Source organism: Peromyscus leucopus, chromosome 4, assembly GCF_004664715.2.
Source record: "Peromyscus leucopus breed LL Stock chromosome 4, UCI_PerLeu_2.1, whole genome shotgun sequence".
In the NCBI taxonomy this organism is placed as follows: domain Eukaryota; kingdom Metazoa; phylum Chordata; class Mammalia; order Rodentia; family Cricetidae; genus Peromyscus; species Peromyscus leucopus.
The window spans coordinates 1,890,184-1,905,094 of NC_051066.1; the positions used below are offsets into that span (position 1 = coordinate 1,890,184).

Below are 14,911 nucleotides of genomic sequence, written 5' to 3' on the forward strand. Positions count from 1 at the left end.
CCTTGAACTCAGTATGTAGCCCAAGCTACCTTTGAATTTGTGGCAATCCTCCTGCCTCAACCTCCCAAGGGCTTGGATTACAGGTGTGCACCACCATGCCAGGCTCTAATAGATGTATCCAGATGTTAGAACAAATTCTGGGAGAACTAGAGGCTTCCTCATCCCAAGTCCCTGGTTTATTCTTGTAGATTCTTCTCTCTCGACATCAGTTTGAGATTTGTCATCCAAAAAAGGGCATGCAGACAGGTGTGGTGGTGCACACCTTTAATTCCAGCACTTGGAAGGCAGAGGCAGGCATATTTCTAAGCTTGAGGCTAGCCTGGTCTACAGAGGGAGTTCCAGGATAGCCAGGGTTACACAGAAAGATTCTGTCTTGAAAAAAAAAAATAATGGGAATTTTTGTAACCCATTCATTCAACAGATAATATATGAATAATGCAAGACACTTCTCTAAGGGAATGTGAAGAGAAGAGAGAACAATAAATTCTGTTCACATAGGGCCTACTGTCTATGGCTTATTCAAGATCAGTGCTAACATAACTTCTACAAGTTCTACAAACTGACTTGGGTTTAGATTTAGGAGAAAGATTCAGCAGTTAGGAACAATTGACAGAAGCATAGCAGACATCCAAATGGGTCACAGGTAGCCACTGAATGATAGCCTGTAGTTCTGGATTCGTGGGGGTAGCTTCTAGATATTGTGCTGAATCTGGGTAGCAACATTTATTGGGATAGGAGGAAACCAAAGATGCTTGATGTCGTACAGTGTGTGCATAACACTGCATGACTTTTGAATACTTATGTAGGGGAAAGTTTACTATGTAATTATCTAGGAGTGACAGCTCATTCCAGTTTTCAAGTGAATAAAGTCCATTCCAGCATGATTTACTATTCCAGGGAGGCAAATGCTATGCAAAGTGAATGAAGATTATACCCTGTTTTTTTTTGTTTTTTCCCCCCTGGACTGTACCAAGGGTTATTTACCATTTTGGAGCATCTTGTCAGCAACAGCAATCCTACCTTGGAACTGGAGGCTCCATTTGATTGGTCTGTCCTTGTTGCATTTGGGCCAGTGCTTCTCAAGCTGTAGCATGCACATGAATGGCCTGGAGATCTTGTTTCATTAAAAAACAAACAAACAAACAATAGAAGGGACTGTTTAATAATGGAAAATTTCCAGTAGAGAGTGACTGGCCACATTAAAGGAGGACAAGCTATGGCGTGATGTTCCTTAGGGAGTAGGAAAGGGGGGCAACCAGACACCAGAGAGAGACCGGGCTGTTGTTCAGTATCTGATTTTGTAAAAGAAGAGAAGGAAGACAGGGTGGTGGGGGAAGAAGAAGAGAGATGGCCAGACCAGCTTGGGATGCCAGGACACGGGCTTGGAAGTGAGGTATGACTGTTACTGTTATTGCTTTGTTGTTATTGAGCTCTTGATCAGTGCTAACCTGCTTCTGGAGAGCTTTAACTGTGTCTAATGTTTCTCTGTTTTAAATTTTATCTCTCTCTCTCTTTTTTTTTTTTTGACAGGGTCTCATGTAGCCCAGGCTGGCCTGGAACTTGCTATATAACCAAGGATGACTTTGAACTTTTGATCTTTCTGCCTCCACCCCCCAAGTTCTGGGATTATAGACATAGGCTACATTGTTTGACTTTATGCAGTGCTGGAGATTGAACCCAGGGCTTTCTGTATGTGGTGCAAGCACTCTACCCACTGAGGTATCCCCCAGCCCCACATTATATTTACTTTTAAATACATTAAATTTAAATGGCCACATCTATTGTATGGACAGCACTGCTCTGGATATTTCTTCCCTTGGCCACAGTGTCATCTTTCAGTGTACCAGAGTCCATCCACTCCTCCTTTCAAAACTACACCTATCTATCTATCTATCTATCTATCTATCTATCTATCTATCTATCTATCTGTGTCAGATCAATGAGGACTGGGACAGCATAACTGTTTTCTTTCTTTTTTAAATCTCTAGGGACTTCCACATATAAGATCTCTGTTAATGTTTGTTCTAAGAATGGCTGAAACAGGCAATGCTGGCCTTTGAAGTTAGATGTGATTTCTAAATAGGCTAAGCTTTAAGATGTTACCATGTCAACTATCTCCCCGCTGTTTATAATAATGGAAATACTGGGAAGGATGTAATACCCATTATAGGGAGTGTAGTTTAATTAAATGATGCATAAAATACAACATTATAGCGGGTTGGTGGTGGTGCATACCTTTGATCCCAGTACTTGGGAGGCAGAGGCAGGTGGATGTCTGAGTTTGATGCTAGTCTGGTCTACAGAGAGAGTTCCAGGACAGCCAGGGCTATGCAGAGAAATTCTGTCTTGAAAAACCAAAACCAAAAACAAACAAACAAACAAAACAAAAACAAAAAACAAAAAAAAAAGAAAGAAAGGAAAAAAAAACCGTATAGTATTACGCAGAAAAATACAAGAAGAGCATACAAACAAAAGGATGTATTCAGCCAGATGTGGCAGTACCTGCCCCTCATCCCAGCACTTGGAGGCAGAGGCAGGTGGTTTTCTGTGAGTTCAGGCCAGCTAGAATTACATAGTGAGACTCTGTATTAAAAACAATAAAAAGTCAGGCTGTGGTGGCACAAGCCTTTAATCCCAGCACTCCAAAGGCAGAGGCAGGCGGATCTCTGAGTTTGAGGCCAGCCTGGGCTACAGAGTGAGATCCAGGACAGGTGCCAAAACTACGCAGAGATTTGAAAAAGCAAGCAAGCAAACAACAACAACAAAACAAACAATAAAAAAGCTGGGCAGTGGTGGTGCACGTCTTTGATCCCAGCACTCAGGAGGCAGAGACAGGCAGATCTCTGTGAGTTCATGAGTTCAAGGCCAGCCTGGTCTTCAGAGCCAGTTACAGGATAGGCTCCAATGCTACACAGAGAAACCCTGTCTTGAAACAAACAAACAAACAAACAAACAAACAAACCAAACCCCCCAAACCCCAAGAAACAATAAAAACGATGTATTCACTTTGTACTAAATGAAAAATATCAATTCAGACAGTATACAATAATCTTACTTTGTAAAAGATATATCTTAAGCCAGATATGGTAGCTCATGCATTTGGGAGTCTGAGGCATGAGGATTACCCATGAGTTTGAGGCCAGCCTGTGCTACAGAGTGAAAACCTAACTCAAGCAACAACAATAAATATTTATATGCACAGAAAAAGACTGGACCAATTTAGTGAATGGTTATATTAACAGTGACCATTACCACTGGATGGGATAAGCAGGTAATGCTTTTGTTCTTTTTTCATAAATGGTGGATTTCTTTGTTTCACTTTCTGAGACAGTGTCTTATTAGCCCAGACTAGTTTTGAACTCTCTATATAACTGAGGATGATATTGAACTTCTCAATCCTCTGCTCTGCCTTCCCAGTCCTGGGTTTACAGGCATGTACTGTCACTGCTGGTTTATGTAGCACTGAGCTGGAGCTGGGGGCTTCATGTATTCTAGGCAAGCACTGTACCAACTGAGCTACATCTCCAGCCCTGATTTCATTATGCTTACCTAGTACGAATGAGGGTTGGGGATTTGGTTCAGTCCTCAGCTCTCAAAAAAAAAAAAAAAAAGATGAGCACCTAGTATGAATGAGGCTCTGAGTCTAATTCCTGGTACCACAGGGAAAAAATTGTATCACACATAAATGTATATATGAGACAGAAAATAGATTAGTGACTGGGAATAGGGAAGGAGACAGAAGGAATTTATGAGAATCCATAAAAATATCCCAAGTATTCGGAAACTGACTTATGTTAAGCCAGTAGTTGTGGCTCAGACCGGTAACCTCAGCATTTGGGAGCCTGAGACAGGAGGATCTTCAGATCAAGGCCAGCCTGGGTTATATAATGAGACTTTGTCTCAAACAATGAAATCAAACCAAAATAAAAAAACTACCCTCCTAGCCACCCTCAAAGTAATAATAAAGAATTATGGTTGAGATGCATGTTTTTATGATGTGCAGATATCCTTTAAACTGTTAAGGAATTACACATGTGTTTGTATTCTTCAAAAGTTTAAAGCAGGGCCTAAAGAGATGCTCAGTGGTTAAGAACAGTGCTGCTCTTGCAGAGGATTGAGTTTGGTTCCCAGCAACCACATTGGGTGGCTCACAACTGCTTATAATTCCAACTCCAAGGGATCTGACATGTCTGGTCTTTATGGGTACCTCCACTCATGTGCACATACCCACACATAGTCATATATACATACATACATGTAATTTTAAAATGTATACTTAAAAATTCAAGCAATGTGGAAGTAAAGTCCTTCACTTTCACATCCAATTCTATTTTCTAGGCAAACCCAGAAGTGATTGATGTTTAATAACTTTCTGATGTTTTTTCTTTTTTCTTTTATTTGAGACAGGGTTTCTCTGTGTAGCTTTGCGCCTTTCCTGGAACTCGCCTTGGAGACCAGGCTGGCCTCCAACTCACAGAGATCTGCCTGTCTCTGCCTCCCGAGTGCTGGGATCAAAGGTGTGCGCCACCATCACCCGGCTCTGATGTTTTTTCTATGCAAATCTAAGATACAGATTATAGATACATGAGCTGTTTGTAATTTTCTTTTTCATTCTTTCTTTAAAAAAACATGAAACCCAACAAAATAAGAACAAGAACAAAAACCCAGGTCTCAACTGGCTTCAGTCTCTTGATCTTGCTCTATACCTGAGGCTGACATTGAAATCTTGACCCTCCTGTCTCTTCCTGCCATTTGCTAATATTATAGGCTTGATTTATGTAGTTCCAGGGATGGGACCCAGGACTTTGTGCATGCTAGGCAAGCTTTCTACAGCTGAGCCACACTTCACCCCCTTATTTTTGGCTTCTCAAGACAGAGTTTCACAGTGTTTCACACTTTGAGTTTCTGATCCTTCCTTGTTGGCCTTCCAAATGTTAGGGTCACAAGTGGGCAGCACCACACCTGCTACAACTTAAATCTTTCTCTGGATGTATAATGTGAGACATGACAGAATTTTCTTTGCAAGTATTGATGGAGTGAAGTCAGGGACAGAGGATGACATCTTTTACATGGGAACTTTTAAAAATTCTTTTTAAAAATAAATTATTTTTATTTTATGTACATAGGTGTTTTGCCTGCAGGTATGTTTGTATGAGGGCAACTGGAACAGGAGTACAGACAGCTATGAGCTGCCATCTGGGTGCTGGGAATTGAACCCAGGTTTTCCGGAAGAGCAGCCAGTGCTCTTAACAGCTAAGCCATCTTTCCAGCTCCACATTCATACTTTTATGCTCTCCTTACCTTTTGCCATTTGCTTGTTTTTAAAGCTATTTATTTATTTTGAGATAGGTTTTCACAGTGTAACAGCTCTGGCTGTCCTGGAACTCACTTTGTAGATCAGGCTGGCCTCAAACTCACAGAGATCCACCTGCCTCTGCCTTCTGAGTGCTGAGATTAAAGGCGTGCGCCACCACTGCCCTGCTTGCTTTATTTTTTACATTTTTATTTTTTATTTTTGTGCTGTCATGTACGAGTGTAGGCACACGTGGCCAGCATTTCTGTGGAAGCAGGTTAGAGGATGACTTGTGGGCTTCTTTTCTCATACCATGTAGCTTCTGGGATTTAACTCAGGTTTGTCAGGCTGGGCAGCAAACACTTTTACCTGCTGAGCCATCTAGCCTAGTCTCATTTGCTCATTTTTGTTATGAATGTTTGGAGTTATAAGCCCAATAAAAATCAAAATAAGAGATACTACTGAATCCTTAATGCCATATACTCTTCCTATTTTTAAAAAAAGTAATACAATTTCTAAGTGTTGGATTTCTAAGGGCCGAATACCTTAAATGTAGTCTCATTGACTCTTTGTAACAGTGTTCCGAGGTATGCAGAATTATGTGTGATTTGACAGAGGAGAGCACTAAGACCTAGATTTGCCAAGGTCACACAGCTAGTGTGCAGTGAACCTGGATCTTTACACTGCAGCATTTCTTCTCCCTTGGCAGACTTCCTTTTATACTGCAAAACCCAGCTTTAATGAGCTCATCCTCTGTGCACGTGCTCTTCCCCAACTCACTCAGACAGAGGAATGAACTTTCCTCAAGGTGCTTACGATCCAGGGAAGACTCTAGTTCAGTGACATTACAATGCATTGTTGAACAGGGTGATGTGCAAGCTGGGCAGCCAAGGAGCTCCAGAGGGAGTATGTTTTGAGCTGACTGAACAACCTGCCTTCCAGAAGGCCAATCAGACATAGTGGTCTGTGGCCTCGCACGGACTTAAGGAAGCTCAGAGGTTGTTACAGACCCGCGCATACTCTGGAAAAGACAGTTTTGTAGTTACCTAAGGATCAAGTTGGCCCGAAGGAGGGGCAAAGGGAAGTAAGTGTGTATGCCCTGAAGTTGAAGGCCATACTGCTAAAGCTTTTCAACTAAGTATTGACACATTGTTCTGTGAATGAAGCACAGCGGTTATATTTTTGGACGGTGTTGTGGATGCAACCCTGGATCCTGTCCGTTCCAGGCAAACAAGTCCTATCACTGAGTATCATTACCAGTCCAGAGCTGTTAATATTTGTGTAACAAGATGAGAAGAGTACCATCAGGGGGACTGACTGGTGTGGGAGGTTAGTCTCCTGCTGCCTTCTTGCATTAAGTGGTCAGGTTCTTTGTCAGGAATTTTCTTTAGGCTAAAGACCTTGGCTCATTCTCCAGGGCATTCTAGCTCCCTGCACAGTACAGAGCACGCAGCACATACATAGTAGGTCTGATCTGGCTGGCAGAATGCTAGCCACCAAGAAGATGCCAGCCAATAGTTGTATCCAGTACCACTGCTGGAACAAAGTGGGTAGGTTTTCAGCTAGTCTGTCATAACCCTAAGGAGGGAAAACATTTCCCAGGCCGTTAAGGATAGAGGAGAGGCGATTTTGATTTCTGTTCCGTGCTTGCTATGTGCCAGTTAAATTCATATCTATTGTTTTATGTCATCTGCTCAACGGCTCTTAAATCGGAATTATTGTTTTAGTTTCTGGGAAGTGGAAACTGAGGCTCAGAGCGGTTCTGTAACTTGGCCAAGGTCACACAACCGCCAAGTGGGAGAGGAGCCTAGGACGGATTCGAGTCTTATACCCAGCCAGGGTACAGCCTGCCCCTCCTCCACCCGGGAAGGCATTGCGGCGCTTACTCCGTTTGCGTAGAGGCTGAGGCTGGGGAAGCGTCCCGCACCCGGGCGTGGAGCCTGGGAAGACCGGCTCGTTATTGCGGCCGGGAGCTGCTCTCAGATTCCGCAGTTACGAAGTTTCCGCGCCTTTCCCTCTTTCCAGCAGCTGGCCTCCGCTCAGCAGCGCTTACGTTGCGGGCGCAGCGGGGCTCAGGTGCGGCCGCCGCCCGAACCAGGCGCCGCGAGGTGGGCGGGACGCAGTTTACGTAAGCGGTCTCGCAGGTGCAGGCGGCGGCCGCGGGTCGGAGCGCCCTGCGCGCTCCCAGGTGCGCAGTTGGCGCAGGCGGCGGCGGCGGCGGCGCGGCGGCGGCGGGCGCTGGCCGGAGCTCTCAGGTGCGGCAGAGCGCGCGTGCAGGGGGGCGCGCGGAGGGCGAGGGGGCGGGCTTTCCGTTCCCCAGCAGCCGCGGGCCCTCCCCCAGCTCGGCCAATGGGCGTGCTCGGCGTCGTCACGTGGTCGCCGCCGCCGCCGCCGCGGTCGCCGCCGAAGCCGATCTCGGATCCGCGAGCGCCACCAGGGCAGCAGCCGCCGCAGCCGCCGCCGCTGTGCTGAGGAGCCGGAGACGCGGGCGGACGAGGTGGCGGCGGCGGCGGAGCGGGAGCGGGGAGCGGACGCGGGCGGAGCGCGGCGGCGCGGGTAGGCTGCGGCGGGGCCGGCGCCTGCGCGGCGGGCCATCCCGGGCGGGCGGCGGTTGAGGCGGCGGTTGAGGCGGTTGGCGGAGCCGGCCCGGGCCCCGCATTGTTTGTTGTGCGTCCTTAGCAGCGGCGGCGGCGGCTGCCGAGGCGAGGAGCGCGGCGCAATCCTGGCCCCGCGGCTTGGGCATTGTGGCCGCCGCTGCGGTGCCTGGCCGGTCCGTGTCAGGACTGCGGCCGTCTCCTTGCTTTCGGGGTCGGGGTCGCGAGTCCCGGCCCCGAGTCTCCCGAGGGCGTGGGCAGCGTGCGGGGCGCGAGCTCGGGGAAGGTGGGAGGGCTCTGGGCGCAGGGCAGGTGCTGGAGGACGTTGCGGGCAGGAATCGGGGAGAGGCTCGGGGGGCGGGCACAGGGTGTGGGCAGATTTAGGGAGAAGGGAGGGTTGAGGGACCCGGCCCCACGGTGACCAGGGCCTCAAGGGCAGGCCTGGGGGCCCGTGGGGGCCTAGGTTGGACTTGAGAGGAAAGGAGGACGTTCCGTTTTGGGGTTCAGACGTGTGTGAAGGGGGATTTGGGGCGGGCAGGGGCAAGTGAGATGGTGGAGGGAGGGAGAAGATGGGCACCTCTAGGCTGAAATGGAAGGAGCAGATGCCCCGGTTAGGGCTGCATGTAAGGGGCAGGGAACCGGGCGGAGAGTGGGAAGGCCACCGGACCGCCTGAAGGGAAATGGCGGAGGAGGGGTCCGTAGCGGGGAGTGTGGCGGGCAAGGGGTGTCTGGGGAGGGGGTTCTCTCAAGTGGCGGATGAAATTGAGAATGTTCAGGTAGGAGGGTGTGTGTGTGTGTGCGCGCGCGCGTGTGTGCGCGCGCCCAGATGAGTCCCTTGATGGGTGTCTGGCCCAGAGGAATGGAGGGAGACGGAAGGGATTGACAAGCTAGAGGAGAAAGGCAGATGTTTGTCCTGTACTCATGGGAGAGGAGGTGGAGGCTAATGGGGGGAGGGGTGGTTGGCACAGGGACTGAGTTGAGGGGCTTCGGAGAGAAATGGTTAGGTGATTGGGTGGAAAGAGGTGTCCAGGCAGGAGGTGTGTGTAGTAGCAGAAGTGAAATGGAGGGTGTTTGTGTGAGAAACACTGGTAGGCAACAGCAGAAGAGGAACCTTGAGGTTGGCACCGTGGAAAGGGACAGGTGTGTGGGGCAGAAGGGAAGGGGGGGTGTTTATGGAGTTGTAGGTGAGGTGTAGGGACATATGGAAGGAAATATTCCCAGGGCAGGAGGTATGGAGAGAAGTTGGGGAGGAGGAGGAAGATGGAAGGGGGTGTGTTTGAGGGAAATCAGTAGAAGGTGGCATAGGTCTGGAGTGCGATGTAGAGGGAGAAGTAGGCAGGGGATAGTGAGAAGAACGGCGGGAGAAAGGGTATTTTGTAGTAGAACGTATACTGAAGGAAGGGCCTGGTAGGGATGTCTGGATGCATGTCTGACATAGAAAGGGACAGCTGTATGGGGTTGATGTGGTGAGGGAAGTCGGATACTCGTGTTTAGGGCAGGAAATGACTGTTGGAGAGCGTTCAGAAGTAGGTTACCTAAGAGTTTGGAAGATTTCAGGTGTAGAAGTGTGAGGAAAGCTTGGAATATTTACAGTTTTAAGACATTAGAGGATCCAAAATTATTAGGTCACTGAGATAATAAAAGGTAGAGTGCAGAAGTTGAGTAGAAGGAAAAAAAACTAGAAAGGATTACTTTGAGGCTTAGAGGGACTAGACATTTGTGACAATGGACAGAGGATGTGGATCCTAGACTGATATTAACAGAAAATAGAGGACATTCAATTGTGTGCCATATCTTACAGTTCATTCTTTTAGGATCAAAGAGATAATGAAACCTGATTTTTAGTTCCAGAACAGTGAATGGGAAGGACTAAGGGAGAACTGAATGCCTGCTGTCCATTTGGGATGTATGTGGTGTGTATTTGATTGGCTTTGTTGACTGATGAGTAGACAAACAGCTATATAGCATCATGAGGTAAAGTAAATGGGATAGCAGCAGATGCATGGCAGATATCTTTGTGGAGCTGCAAGAGAGCAGATCCCAGAGGTCAGTAGCATCAAGAGCACTGAGAGAGGAAGGGATACGTTGATGCTTCCTGGTTAATGGGATAGTATTCAGGTATTGGATGATGTAACACCTGAGTCCCATACTACAGGCTGACAAAAATGTACATCTAGCTTCTAAAAGTGGCAGAAATGGAGTCTTTGGATTCTAACCTTTAAAATGTTAATAACTGATGTTGGATTGTCAGCTTTTTTCCCCCGAGTAAAGTAGACTTTAGGTTCTTTGGTATTTTGGCTTGCTTTGATGGTATATATCTAGAAGATACCTCTAGAGTTGGGTGGACATAAAGGCCATCATCAGACTGCCAGATATATGGGAACTAACCTTTAGGAGTTTGAGCACAGACATTTCAGTGTCTTGTCTCCTTTAGTGTTCTGTAGCTCTGTGTGTGTGTGTGTGTGTGTGTGTGTGTGTGTGTGTGTGTGTGTGTGTGTGTGAGAGAGAGAGAGAGAGAGAGAGAGAGAGAGAGAGAGAGAGAGAGAGAGAGAGAGAGAGATTTGGAAGAATTAAGCAAACTGCTTTGAGACTGTTTTATAGTAAGCACTGTTTCCTAGAATCATGGAAAATGAATTCTCTTGACAGCTGAAATTTCTGTCTTGTCAGATTTTGCTAAAAAGCAGATTTCATCTTGTTATAGAAGTAACTTGAATTACTACTCCATGTACTTCATATAGTATGTAGTATGGTACTGTTATGATTTCAGAGAAAAGGTCTGCTTTGGATACTTGGGGACTTCCTGGATTGATTGGTTTTCATTTGTCAACTTGGGAAGTATCTTCATGTAGGCATTGTACTTTGAAGTAACCAGTTTTAAGTGGGACTCAGAATCTTGCCTAGATATAGCAAGAGAGGAGTAGAGCACCAATTTTTAAGTAGCTTGAATTTTAACTATAGGTAGTTAAAAAGTTAATCATTTTTAAAATCCAGATTTGCATTGTTTATGCAGGAAGTAAATGATATTCAGAAGACATTGTTAAAGGATTTTATTTTTGGAGGGAAATGTATTTTAGTATACTTTTGATCGAAACTCTCAGAGGTTGTTGAGTCCTGTCATGCGCAAACACCCCCCCCCCCCCCCCCTTTCTCTGTGTAGTTTTGGTGCCTGTCCTGGATCTCACTCTGTAGACCAGGCTGGCCTGGGATTAAAAATGTGCGTTTCCATTGCCTAGTGTTTGCTGGGATTTGATGTATGTATAGAATATAATTATAAGGAGCATATGTGTCCCTATTGCTTCTTGGCAGGGAATTTGAACAGCAGGATATGAGATGACTAGAGTAACCTTTGAAAATTATCTCATAATATGGTCACTACTCTTTCCTTTAGTCCCCTCCCCTTTATGGAGATAGTGACTTACTCTGTTTGTAGCCTAAGATACCCATAGAAATCTCTGTGTCACCTAGGCTGGCTTCAAACGCAAGAAACAACTTCCTGCCTGCTGGCTTACAGACATGAGCCAGCACACCTACACCATATGAATAAGTTTTAAGTCCATCCTGTTCATTTTATTAGTTTTTGGGCGAGCAATATTTCCTTGCTCAAAATAATTCTGAAATAGTATTTTGATGAAACATTTTATTGGGTGAAATTCTACAGCTTGTGATAATTTGTAGGTACTTTAAAGAAAGGTAAGTTATTTAGACTTTGCAGGCTAAATAATTGAATTCTGGTTTTATCTTCACCGATGACTGGCTGAACAAGACACTTAATCTCTTTGTGCTCATTTTTCTTCCAGAAACTTGACTCCTTATCTTCCAAGAGTGTTGAGTTGTTTATATGCAACAAGTTTGTCCTTTTTGTTTGTTTTTCTCTAAGGCTCACTATGTAGCCCTGGCTGTCTTTGAACCTAATATATATATACCTGGCTGGCCTCAATCTCACAGCGATCCACCTGCCTTTGTTTCCTGAGTACTGGGATATAAGGCACATGTCATAAGTTTAAATCTCTTGGGAAGACTAGACTTTTGTTAATATGGAGATAGGTTCCTTTATTCCTTTTACCTTTGTGGTTTTTAGATTGGTCAAATATTAGGGCAGCCAGAGCTATGTAGAGAGACCCGAGAGAGAGAGAGAGAGAGAGAGAGAGAGAGAGAGAGAGAGAGAGAGAAGACACACAGAGGAGAGAGAGGAGAGAGAGGAGAGAGAGAGGAAGAAGGAGGAGGAGTGGGGGGAGAGAAAAGGAGAGGAGAGGAGAGAGGGTAGGGATATTTTGCTATTAGATAAGTTTGTTGTAAGGAACTTGGAGATGAGAATTGTGTGCATATCCGAGATGTCTCTGATTCATTGTTGTCTTGTTTTACTGTGTGCTTTCTTCCATTACCTCTGCAATTGAATATACTGAATTTGATATATATTTGAATTCTGTCATATAGCTGAAGCTTGTACAGACATTGAGTTATAGTGTAAGCCCAAGATTATTTCTAAACATGATTTCTAGAAGCAGTACTTCTTTTTCTTTTCTTTCTTTCTTTCTTTCTTTCTTTCTTTCTTTTCTTTTCTTTTCTTTTCTTTTCTTTTCTTTGTGTGTGTGTGTGTGTGTGTGTGTGTGTGTGTGTGTGTGTGTTTTTCGAGACAGAGTTTCTCAGTGTAGCTTTGTGTCTTTCCTGGAACTCACTCTGTAGCCCAGGCTGGCCTTGAACTCACAGAGATCCACCTGCTTCTGTCTCCTGAGTGCTGGGATTAAAGGTGTGTGCCACTGCCGCCGCTGCCGCTGCCGCTGCCGCTGCCGCCGCCGCCGCCGCCACCACCACCACCACCACCACCACCACCTAGCGAAGCAGTACTTCTTAAATCATGAGTAATACATATATGTTTTCATATCTTTTTTGCAGAAAATTGATTCTCAGTGTTCAGAACAGAAAAACAGAACTATTGCTTCTGCAAGTACCATAAAGCTTTCTTATTCTGATTTATTGAGGTTTTCCTTTCTTTTTTTTTCTTCGAGACAGGGTTTCTTTGTGTAGTTTTGGTGCCTATCCTGGATCTCACTCTGTAGACTCACAGAGATCCGCCTGACTTGGCCTCCCAAGTGCTGGGATTAAATTCGTGTGCCACCACTGCCCAGCGAGATTTTTCTTTTTTGAGACACTTTCTCTGTATAACTCTGGCTGTCTTGGGACTTGCTCCGTAGACCAAGCTGGCCTCAAACTCAGAGATCTACCTGCCTCTGCCTCCTGAGTTCTGGGATCAAAGATATGCACTACCATGCCGAACTTCAGAGCCTTTTATTTTTTTTAAAAAAAATTTCTTTTCTGGTGCTGGAGAGATGGCTTTGCAGTTAAGATCACTAGCTCTTCCAGAGGACCAGATTCATTTCCCAGCACCCACATGGCAGCTCACAACTGTCTGTAACTCCAGTTTCAGGTAGCTAACATCCTCACACAGACATATACATGCAGGCAAAACACCAATGCACGTAAAAAATAAATTAAAAATATTTTTCTTTATTTTTTTAATTGTGTGTGTGTGTGTGTGTGTCTGAGTGTAAGGTTTGTGCATATAAGTGCAGTTGCCTGTAAAGTCCAGAGGAGGGCACTGGATCCACTGGAGCTGGAATTAGTTGTGACTGAGTGCTGGCAACTGAACTTGGGTCATCTGCAGAGTGGTATGTGTGTGATCTTACCTGCTGAGCTGTCTCTCCATGAGACAATGTATGAATTGTCTTCATGACAATTTTTTAAAAAGTTACTACATTTTGTGTGTTTGTGGTGTGTGCTTATACCACAGTGTGTGTGTGTGTGTGTGTGTGTGTGTGTGTGTGTGTGTAGAAGCTTCAGCTTCATTGATGGACAATGTATACTCTGCTTGAAGGGGAGCAATTTGTAAAAATTTAAAGGCGTTTTCAGTATTGTCCTTGGTTTATTTGTTATAAGGAACCTCCAGATGGTACTCAGGATCAACATTGCAAACATGTAAATAGCAAATTGCTTTATTAGACATTAATTTGCCATGACTGTGGCAACGCTTGTCTTTGATAGTAGTCTTACTGTACCTTCTGATCTGCCTAGTAGATGTGACATGTTTGGGACTTGTTACCTATTTTACTGCTCTTCTGTTTTTATTTGGCTTTTCAAAATTATTTTAGCTATTGAAAAACTTTCTGACAGGTAGCTATGAGTAGCTTTATGCTCTAATTTTAGGAAACTATTTACAGGTATAAATTTAATTTATATATCACTTGAAACAGATTAATAAGGTCAGATTAATGGTGATATAACCATTAAATGGTTTATGACTGAATCCTGTTACTCTTTAATCTAGCTTTTAGTTTTACATTGAATAGTGACTCTTACATTGAATAGTGACTCTTACATTGAATAGTGAATAGTGAGTGATCTGACCGGTCACTTTCATCCCTAATTTGAATTATTTATTGTCTTACAAGTCCTTTAGGTACCTTGTATTTAGGAAGTGCAATACCTGCCTTGCAAAATACTTTTTTTTTTTTTTTTTTTTTTTTTTTTACATGTGTGGCTGCATGAAGGAAGAAGCTCTAAATCTTATTTATTTGATGTTCAGGTTCTTTTTTTTAACATGACACAATATAAAACACCTGCTTTCTCAAGTTAACTTTAGTATGACTTGAAAGGGTATGGTTGAATAGATTAGTAATAAATTCACAGTGTTGTATGATGTGACTTTATGGTTCATTTCCATTTGAAAAGTGAGAATTTGCCAGTGGTGGTGGTGAGCAACTTTAATCCCAGCACTTGGGAGACAGAGGCACGGGGATCTCTGAGTTCAAGGCCAGCCTGGTCTATAGAGTAAGTTCCAGGACAGCCAGGACTACACAGAGAAACCCAGACTCGAAAAACCAAAAACAACAAACTAATGAACCAATCAACTAACCAACCTAACAGAATTATAGCCTGTGACTTTGGTTATGTTTAGTTACCTCACTGAAAAAAAGTATATTTTAGTATAGTTAGGCTGTAACCTTACAGTAAGTGGTTTGTTTCTGAA

At 44.7% G+C, this 14,911-nt stretch overlaps 1 protein-coding gene across 5 annotated transcripts in view; it reads left to right on the forward strand.

The window, feature by feature from the left end:
* Nucleotides 1-7,700: 7,700 nt before the first annotated feature.
* The window catches only part of LOC114705793 (spermatid perinuclear RNA binding protein), a 129,239-nt gene continuing 122,028 nt past the window's right edge, over nucleotides 7,701-14,911 (forward strand). For 3 of the 5 annotated variants that reach the window (XR_005091289.1, XM_037204473.1, XM_037204472.1), the window contains exon 1: nucleotides 7,703-7,849. The gene's annotated coding sequence lies outside the window, so the exon portion shown is untranslated. Of the gene's footprint in view, nucleotides 7,850-14,911 lie in introns of all 5 variants that reach the window. The other 2 variants (XM_037204474.1, XM_028887879.2) reach the window with 2 other exon arrangements.